Raw genomic sequence first — 10,104 nt, forward strand, 5'->3', positions numbered from 1 at the left:
GGCGGAGACCACCTTCCGAGGCCGAGGCGGGGGCCGAGCCCTAGGGTCGGGCGAGGCGGAGCTTCCTGTGGCGCCTGAGGCTGGACTCGGCTGCTATCAGCCTCACCCTGGCGGGTGGCACAGCAGTCAGAGCAGGGCAGGCAGCACTGTTTTCCTGTCAGGTCAGTCAGTGGAGGGGCGAAGTGACTGCGGTCACTTCGGCCCTATCGACTGAGGAATGCGCGTCAGGATAAGGTGTCAGGTGATCCTTTCATTGAATGCTTCTGCGATACGGTCGGTTGGCGAGGCGATCTGGCCAAGGTTGCTTCACTGCGAAGCCTGCCCGAGCTGGCCCTCGGGCGAGTCGAGGGTGTGCCCGTTGCTTGAGGAGGCCCTCGGGCGAGGCGTGAATCCGCCTGGGTCTACTGTTCCTGCCCGAGGCTGGGCTTGAGTGAGGCGAGATCGCGTCCCTTGAGTGGACGGAGCCTTGGCCTGAATTGCGCCCATCAGGCTCTGCAGCTTGTGCTGATGGTGATTACCAGCCGAGTTTAAGAGTATTGGGGGTACCCCTAATTATGGTCCCCGACAGTAGGCATTCACAATAGGGCGGTTCTGCCTCCGCAAGTCCGCGTCCCTGATCTCGCACCGCGCGTCCACGCCCCTACGCCACCTCCTCTCCCCTCATTGCATCGCCAGATCCGGATCCCTGCCCCAGCCCTACCCACCGGAGTCACCCATGTGCCAATGGAGGAGGAGGTAGAGTCGTCCTCGGCGGTGGCCCTTTTGCTGGTACTGGTGGCGCTCGTCGTGGTGCCATCGATGGCGCTGCTGGTACGAGGCTGGTGGCGCCGGGCCACGCCGCGGAGGGAGGAGGTTCGTCGCCTCGCACGGATGAGGCGACCGCGACGGTGGTGACCCGTCCTCCGTGTGCATGCCTACTTCTCCACAGCATGGGCTCTCGAAACCCTAGACAGGTAGGCGCTCCCCCCCAAACAGAGCGTCACCGCCAGCTCACTCTGCTCCCCAACCGCCCAGCCTTCGTTGACGCCGCCACCGACATTGCCGCCCCTCGCGCCAGCTGAGCTTTACAGTCTCACCCTCCCGCGGTTTGCTCCTTCTTTGCGCGATCTAACGGCGGTGTCCTTTGGCTGTGATTGAAGGGCTCACGGGGGTGCCGAACTCGGTGCACTCGTACGACGTGGAGACGCGCAGGTGGACGAGGTACAAGCCACTGCCCTCTTTAGATTTCGCTCCCCTTGCTTCCTGGAACGCGGACATTTAGCTCAATTTCGACTCCTGCTCTTGCTTTGGAGCTTTACTGGAGGTCAATTTTGTAGGTTTTTTCTCTGCGATAATAGTTTGGTTAGTGCGGTGAACTTTGTATGTATTTTTTTATTCTGATCAGAACTTCATAGAATTGTATGCTTTCCATCCATAATTCAGTGCTTGTTATGTCGCTTACTTGTTTGGAATGTGTCCCTGTGTTAGTGTGGTGACTGGCAGCTTTGCGTAACATTGTTTGTGGTGAAATGGATTGTGGATTCACTGAATGATCGGGGTTACATTCTACATTTCTGCAGGTTACATCCTGCTGGAGACCTCCGTCTCCGAGGGCTGCGCATGCTGCAGCTGCAGTGGGCACCATGGTTGTTTTCCATGTACTAGGGACTTGGGATCTTCAAATTCCATTTCCGCGCCAACTTTTTTCAGTTGCGATTTATAAAATGGCGACGCAGGGTGGAATTGGACCAGCAGGGCACTCCATAGACGATCTCTATGTCCTTGACCTCACAAACGACAAGTTTAAATGGCACATGTTAGGTTTACTCAAGACGCCATGTTTCTTTTTACCATGTGCTTTCCTTTTTATCTTGTTTGTCGGTTTGTGATCAGACATTTTCTTTCTCTGGCATTTGTTGCAGGGTTGTTGTTCAAGGGGCAGGGCCTGGTCCTCGCTATGGTCACTGCATGGATTTGGCAGCTCAACGGTATCTTGTTACTGTATCAGGAAATGACGGTTAGCTCCTATATGCACAACTCCTCTTAAATGTATTTCTGCAATAATTACTATGACATCACACTTATTTCTAGAAGGCCATTTTATTTGACCAGTAAAACTCTTTTAACTTCCTTTTTCCATAATGTGTATCCTTGTATTCTGCTAACAAGATAAGTAGAAAACAGAACTACAACATTGTCTGCTTTAGGACAATCCAGTTGAGAATTACAGCCAGGTTAACAAGATTTTTAATGTGGATTCTCAACCAGTATGTTGCTGCTCACATTTCCAACTTTGAAAATGCACTTCAATTACTATTGTTTACTTAATGTTTCTTTATCCAAGTTCATGTTTGGGATTTTTCAGGACAGACAAACCTAATATTAATGAATGAATGTAATGGACTACATGACTTCTGCCATGCAGATCAAGAGGTAGCATCAGCTGCCACATCTGATCCATCTACTTTTTTTCATTTGACCAAAATTAATTTATATTTGGAGATGGTATTAATTTATGTTTTATCGCCTTATAGCATAGCCTAATATTTTCTTGCCAGATGTACTTATCCTTTTCAGTGTACGTGCAAAACCTTTTGGAAGTGTAAGTCTATGCAATGTCTAACTCCTTAACATCCAAAATTGGTGGTACTAATAAAGAAGATAAACAATCTACAGTGAGTTATCTCGACTTCTTGACATGCAACTGCTAGAGACCTATATCTTGCACTAATATGCTTGTATATAGGACTGATGGCAAACTATTATCCAACAATTTTTGGATGAACACAATGGAATGATCTACAACAGTTAAATTGATTGACTACTATGTACAACAGAATATTCTGTATTTTTTATGTTAACGTACACAAAACTACTGTGTACGCATTCATGTTCATTTTAGTCCACCGGTGAGAGACTGCGTTGTCGGCCCATCAAGCACCGTGGAGACATCGTCCCATCGGCGAGGGCGCAGGAACCCTGAAAGGCAAATTGTTCAAATTCACAATATCCGGTGCTGTCATTCTTTCTTTTAACTCGTCTTCTGCTGGTGATGTTACCAAACTGCTAAAAAACGCTTTGGCTGCATTTGCGGATCTAGAGGGTGGACAGGATGGGCCCACCCTCTGATTTCGATCCTGCTAAAAGTATATAGATGATTTTGATGGGCCCACCCTCTGATTCATTTTTGTCACTAATGAATCTTTGTACAAATTATATTTTGAATGCTCAAGAAAAGAGTTCTGGAACTAAACAATGGTACAGGATATTCATCCTTATTGCACTTGTATAGTGTGTGCAGGCTGCTTCTCAGTGATAAAACGAATCTTTCAGTTGCATACTTCTCATAAACGAAAGATTATGTTCAGTAGATAAACATTTGTTCCCTTTTTACCTTTTAAAGCTATATTTATTGTTGCTTGGCATTTGCTTTACTAACCATCCCAAGAAAAGAGTTATGGAACTAAACAACGGTACATGATATTCATCCATATTGCACGTGTATAGTGTGAGCAGGCTGCTTCTCAGTGAATAAACGAATCTTTCAGTTGCATACTTCTCAAAAACGAAAGATCATGTTCAGTAGATAAACATATGTTTCCTTTTTACCTTTTAAAGCTATATTGATTGTTTCTTGGCATTTGCTTTACTAACCATCATGAATTGAACATATAGCTCATGATGTTCCAGTTAGGGTTAAGAATTCATACAACCCTAAAGCTCCAGGCACCCTTATTACCAGACAAAGGGACATGGATAAGGTCTGTAGTTGGTAACTTCAAATATATCCTCACATCCGCTTGACTTTCGAGGCATTGATTTTTTCGCCCCTCTTTTTCACTACTAGGTTGTACTAACTAGCATAGTGCTCAAGTCAAATGTCAATATGTTGGACATTTTGAGCACTCGGATGCTTGGTCAGTATGGTTTTCCTGGCAAGGGTATGTTGAACACTGAGCCATTTTTGTATTTATATTTCATTGTTCTGGTCACTGCATGTGTGAGCCATTTTTGAAGATCTATGTATATCTGTGGATTATGTTGCTACCAGTGAAGTTAGTGTTTCTGTGTCACTTGATCCATTTTTTTATTTATAGGACTGATGGAATTCTTGGAGCAAAGGAGCAGCGCACGATCACCTCCAAAGAAAGACCCATGCTGCTTCTACAAGGAGCTGTACAAAGGTATTGTTTTCTTTTTTCATTTTTGTGACCATGCACTTGTCTATATTATTCATTTTAATAAATTTCTTCAGGATTTTGTGATAAATTTAAAAGATCAAGGCAGGCCATTGATCTACTGTTGGATTTGTTGAGTCTGTTATAAATTTCCTAATCTGCATGCTGCAATCAAGTTTTGCTGCTTGCTAAGCGGTTGCCACTTGCCAGTGCATGTATTCTGAAATTTCTCTAATTCTATAGTGCTTAACGACTGCAGATTTTGGATGAGATGATGGATAATGGTTTTCCACTCACAACTGAGCCAAACATCTTGAAAGAGATGATCACCCCACCTAATATTGTGAACAAAATGTTGAATGTTGTTACTAGCAAGAGTTCTACCCTTGGCAGCAAACTTCCAGATGCAGCTGCTTCTTTTGTACCTTGGCGAAGAACAACGGTCAAGGATGCAAGCAATGAAGTCTATGTTAACATAGTCGAGGAACTTGATGCATGTGTGAACAGGTATTCCAGTTTTTTTCCTTTTTAATGTCTTATAAACGGGATCCATTAATTCTGCTAATATGGCTTTTAGGACCTTAGTCACAGTAATTGGTCAAATGTTTCTAGAAGGTACTATTGTTCAGCATTTTTGTAGTAATTATGTACATTGAGCTCCAATCTATTTTTATACCTTCAATTTATGAATGCTCTGCACTTTAGCAAGTGCTATGAAAATATAGAAAAAAGAGCATCATAAGAATGAAGATTCATACTATTAAGTAGTGGTATAGCGTAATAGCACATGAAACTACCCTACTTATGTTTTATTTAATTTTTCTTATGTTACTGAGGCTCGTTTGCTGTTTGGTATCCTGTTCGTTGATTGGTGCACAGAGAGGGGGTTCTTGTGAAATGCGAAGCATACGGTGAAGTCCAAGTAAATTACAGCCTCCCAGGTGTGCCAGAGCTGACCATGTCCTTTGCTAACACTGCAATTATCAATGATGTTACCTTCCACCCCTGCGTCTGATTCAGGCCTTGGGAATCAAATCAGATCCTATCATTTGTTCCTGCCGACGGGCAGTTCAAGCTCATGAGTTATAGGTACTCATTTGTGCGCTAGCTTTTCTTCTGTACACACTCAGCACGCTCACGTTTGATCAAACAAGCAATGTTCAGAAACTGAAGAAGACACCGATCTATGTGAAACCACAATTAACATCAGATTCCGGGAACTGCCGCGTTAGTGTGATGGTCGGGATTCGAAATGATCGTGGGAAACCTATTGATTCGATAACAGTGCAGTTCCAGTTGCCCCCTCTTATTGTTTCTGTTGATCTGACTGCAAACTATGGCACGGTTGACATCCTTGCCGACAAGGTTAGTGTACTTCCTACCATAAGTTCCACGGTAACCCCACTCATACCTGATCTTGTCACCAGTCAAGGTAAGGGGTCTATAGTAGGTAGTTTCAGAAAATTCTCGAAGTTGAGCACTCTACATGTACCTTCACCTTGCTATGCTTCTCTGACGCTAGCCTTCTTATGCAGACCTGTTTGTGGACAATTGGGCAGATACCAAAAGACAAAGCACCAACACTCTCTAGAAATTTACGACTGGAGGAAGGGCTCGCACAACTGCATGCATTGCCGACATTTCAGGCGAAATTCAGGATTATGAGAGTTGCCCTATCTGGCCTTCAAATCGATAAGCTAGACGTGAAGAAACACCCCGAACGCTCCGTACAAAGGTTTTAGAGCCCAGACTCAAGCTGGGAAGTATGAGGTCAGATCGTAGGTGCTTGCAGGGGGGCAGTTGTTAGTTCATTCTTGTAGAAAACAAATGATGTTGCGGACCTAGCTCATGGCCTGTTAACACATTGTTATGGTCATCAGTTGAGGGTTCACGACCAGCTGCATTTGGGTCGTTGCATTTGATGGGAGGTGCCATTGTTCTTTGTTCAGGTCAATAGGTGTCTTGTACCTGAATCAGATTATCCTCTGTGGTGTGAAAGCAACAGAATACTGCGACCCTAGGCCTATCTAGATCAAGGTTTTGGATTCTGGCACCTTGTGTTATAAAATTCACTTGAGTATAGAATCTCTATTTTTTGTTGTAAGAAAAAAATCTCTTTTTGTTAGAAAAGGACGTGACTTTGGAAATGAAGGCCTGCTTTTGATATACCAGTTGCAATTGTAGCGGTTTCCTTGTCTCAGCCGCCCTGTTTGGAAACTTTGTGCCTTCGTAGTCTTCTCCAATATATTGAAGGTCCCGCAGATTCAAATACTTGCTGGCTCGGATGAAAAGTCCATACAATATATTTACTTATTGGAATGACAATTTCAAATGTTGATCTGTCAAACAATTATGTGCAGCGGGTGCCAGATAAGCTGTAGGTAACTAAGAAGGCAGTACTTCCTGTCTTCTCTGCTGCTCTCCCACAATCGCTCCGGCTCTCATGCATGTGCCCGCGCCGTCAACTCTCCGGGCTCGATTCCACGCAGCACCCACCTCCACTCACACTCCCACCATGGTGACCCCCTGTTCGTCGACGCGTCGATCCATGGTCAGCCAACCAGGTTTGTTTCCTATTTCACGGTGATGACTAGGAAGTTAGGCAATTTGTACGGACAAGGCGTATGTGTGTACCACGACATGTAATTCAGTTTGTGCATTGTTTGATAGTGAAAACCTTCTTCACAATCACTCTGTATGGTACTGCCAATTCACAGCTAGCAGTCTCAGGAATAGGCTGGGTTGAACTTATACATGAGATATCCACAGGTCCAGGTGCATTGTCTGAATTTGATTAGAAGTGTGTAATGTTAGTTCTTATAAAAAAAGCAACTCAAAAAGGGCCGAAGTTTGGATGCACCATCTGGGTTATTGACGCAGATATCTTTATCGCTATATGTGCTTGGTTTGTGAAAGTCGCCTAGAGGGGGGTGAATAGGGCGAAACTGAAATTTACAAAATTAATCACAACTACAAGCCGGGTTAGCGTTAGAAATATAATCAAGTCCAAGAGAGGGCGCAAAAACAAATCACAAGCGAAATAAGGAAGTGAGACACAAGGATTTGTTTTACCGAGGTTCGGTTCTTGCAAACCTACTCCCCGTTGAGGTGGTCACAAAGACCGGGTCTCTTTCAACCCTTTCCCTCTCTCAAACGGTCCCTCGGACCGAGTGAGCTTTCTCTTCTCAAATCAACCGGGAACAAAACTTCCCCGCAAGGACCACCACACAATTGATGTCTCTTGCCTTGGTTACAAGTGAGTGTTTGATCACAAGAAAGAATGAGAAAGAAGAAAGCGATCCAAGCGCAAGAGCTCAAAAGAACACGACAAATCACTCTCACTAGTCACTAATGCTTTTGTGGAATTGGGAGAGGATTTGATCACTTGGGTGTGTCTTGTATTGAATGCCTAGCTCTTGTAAGTGGTTGGAAGGTTGAAAACTTGGATGACTTGAATGTGGGGTGGTTGGGGGTATTTATAGCCCCAACCACCAAACTACTCGTTTGGTGGGGCTGTCTGTCGCATGGTGCACCGGACAGTCCGGTGCACACCAGACAGTGTCCGGTGCGCCAGCCACGTCACCAGGCCGTTGGGTTCCGACCGTTGGAGCTCTGACTTCTGGGCCCGCCTGGATGTCCAGTGGCACAACGGACATGCACTGTAGAGTGTCCGGTGCGCCACTTCGCGCGTGTCTGACTTCTGCGCGCTCTGGCGCGCATTTATTGCCTGTGCAGGTGACCGTTGGCGCGAGGTAGCCGTTACTCCGCTGGCTCACCGGACAGTCCGGTGCACACCGGACATGTCCGGTGAATTATAGCGGAGCGAATTCCCGAAGCTGGCGAGTTCCAGAGTTGCTCTTCCTTGGGGCACCGGACACTGTCCGGTGTACACCGGACAGTCCGGTGAATTATAGCGGAGCGCCTCTGGATTTTCCCGAAGGTGAGGAGTTCAGCGTGAAGTTCCCTGGTGCACCGGACACTGTTCGGTGGCACACCGGACAGTCCGGTGCGCCAGACCAGGGCACACTTCGGTTATCCCTTGCTCTTTTTGTTGAACCCAATTCTTGGTCTTTTTATTGGCTAAGTGTGAACCTTTGGCACCTGTATAACTTATACACTGGAGCAAAACTAGTTAGTCCAATTATTTGTGTTGGGCAATTCAACCACCAAAATCAATTAGGAACTAGGTGTAAGCCTAATTCCCTTTCAATCTCCCCCTTTTTGGTGATTGATGCCAACACAAACCAAAGCAAGTATAGAAGTGCATAATTGAACTAGTTTGCATAATGTAAGTGCAAAGGTTGCTTAGAATTGAGCCAATATAAATACTTATAAGATGCGCATGGATTGTTTCTTCGTTTCTAACATTTTGGACCACTCTTGCACCACATGTTTTGTTTTGCAAATTCTTTTGTGAATCTTTTTCAAAGTTCTTTTGCAAATAGTCAAAGGCAAATGAATAAGATTTTGCAAAGCATTTTCAAGATTTGAAATTTTCTCCCCCTGTTTCAAATGCTTTTCCTTTGACTAAACAAAACTCCCCCTAAATGAAATCCTCCTCTTAGTGTTCAAGAGGGTTTTAGGATATTGATTTTGAAAATACTATTCTCTCCCCCTTTTGAACATAATAGGTTACCAATTTGAAATTTCCAATTGAAAATCATTTTAAAATTTAGGTGGTGGTGCGGTCCTTTTGCTTTGGGCTAATACTTTCTCCCCCTTTGGCATGAATCACCAAAAACGAAGTCATTAGAGCCCTTAGAATTACTTTCTCCCCCATTGGTTGTAAATAAATGAGTGAAGATTATACCAAAGATGGAGTCCTTTTCTCTCCCCCAAAGATGGAGAGTGGCTCGGAGCGTCGGCGAAGGATGAGTTACGGAGTGGAAGCCTTTGTCTTCGCCGACGACTCCAATTCCCTTTCAATATACCTATGACTTGGTTTGAAATAGACTCGAAAACACATTAGTCATAGCATATGAAAGAGACATGATCAAAGGTATATTTATGAATTATGTGTGCAATTTAACAAAAGAAGTTCCTAGAGTCAAGAATATTTAGCTCATGCCTAAGTTTGTTAAAGGTTTGTTCATCAAGAGGCTTGGTAAAGATATCGGCTAATTGATCTTTAGTATTAATGTATGAAATCTTGATATCTCCCTTTTGTTGGTGATCCCTTAAAAAGTGATACCGAATGGCTATGTGCTTAGTGCGGCTATGCTCAACGGGATTATCCGCCATGCGGATTGCACTCTCATTATCACATAGAAGAGGAACTTTGGTTAATTTGTAACCGTAGTCCCTAAGGGTTTGCCTCATCCAAAGTAGTTGCGCGCAACAATGTCCTGCGGCAATGTACTCGGCCTCAGCGGTACAAAGAGCTACGGAATTTTGCTTCTTTGAAGCCCAAGACACCAAGGATCTTCCCAAGAATTGGCAAGTCCCCGATGTGCTCTTTCTATTAATTTTACACCCCGCCCAATCGGCATCCGAATAACCAATCAAATCAAAAGTGGATCCCCTAGGATACCAAAGCCCAAACTTAGGAGTATAAACTAAATATCTCAAGATTCGTTTTACGGCCGTAAGGTGAGCTTCCTTAGGGTCGGCTTGGAATCTTGCACACATGCATATGGAAAGCATAATATCCGGTCGAGATGCACATAAATAGAGTAAAGAACCTATCATCGACCGGTATACCTTTTGATCGACGGATTTACCTCCCTCGTCGAGGTCGAGATGCCCATTTGTTCCCATGGGTGTCTTGATGGGTTTGGCATCCTTCATCCCAAACTTGCTGAGAATATCTTGAGTATATTTTGTTTGGCTTAGGAAGGTACCCTCTTGGAGTTGCTTCACTTGAAATCCTAAGAAATACTTCAACTCCCCCATCATAGACATCTCGAACTTTTGTGTCATGATCCTACTAAATTCTTCACATGTAGAC

The 10,104-nt window shown here is 44.6% G+C and overlaps 1 pseudogene; it reads left to right on the plus strand.

Annotated features, from left to right (window-relative positions):
* Window positions 1–723: 723 nt before the first annotated feature.
* Window positions 724–6,323, plus strand: LOC103645283 (uncharacterized; annotated as a pseudogene).
* Window positions 6,324–10,104: the final 3,781 nt, after the last annotated feature.

This window comes from Zea mays, chromosome 1, assembly GCF_902167145.1.
Source record: "Zea mays cultivar B73 chromosome 1, Zm-B73-REFERENCE-NAM-5.0, whole genome shotgun sequence".
Taxonomy (NCBI): Eukaryota; Viridiplantae; Streptophyta; class Magnoliopsida; order Poales; family Poaceae; genus Zea; species Zea mays.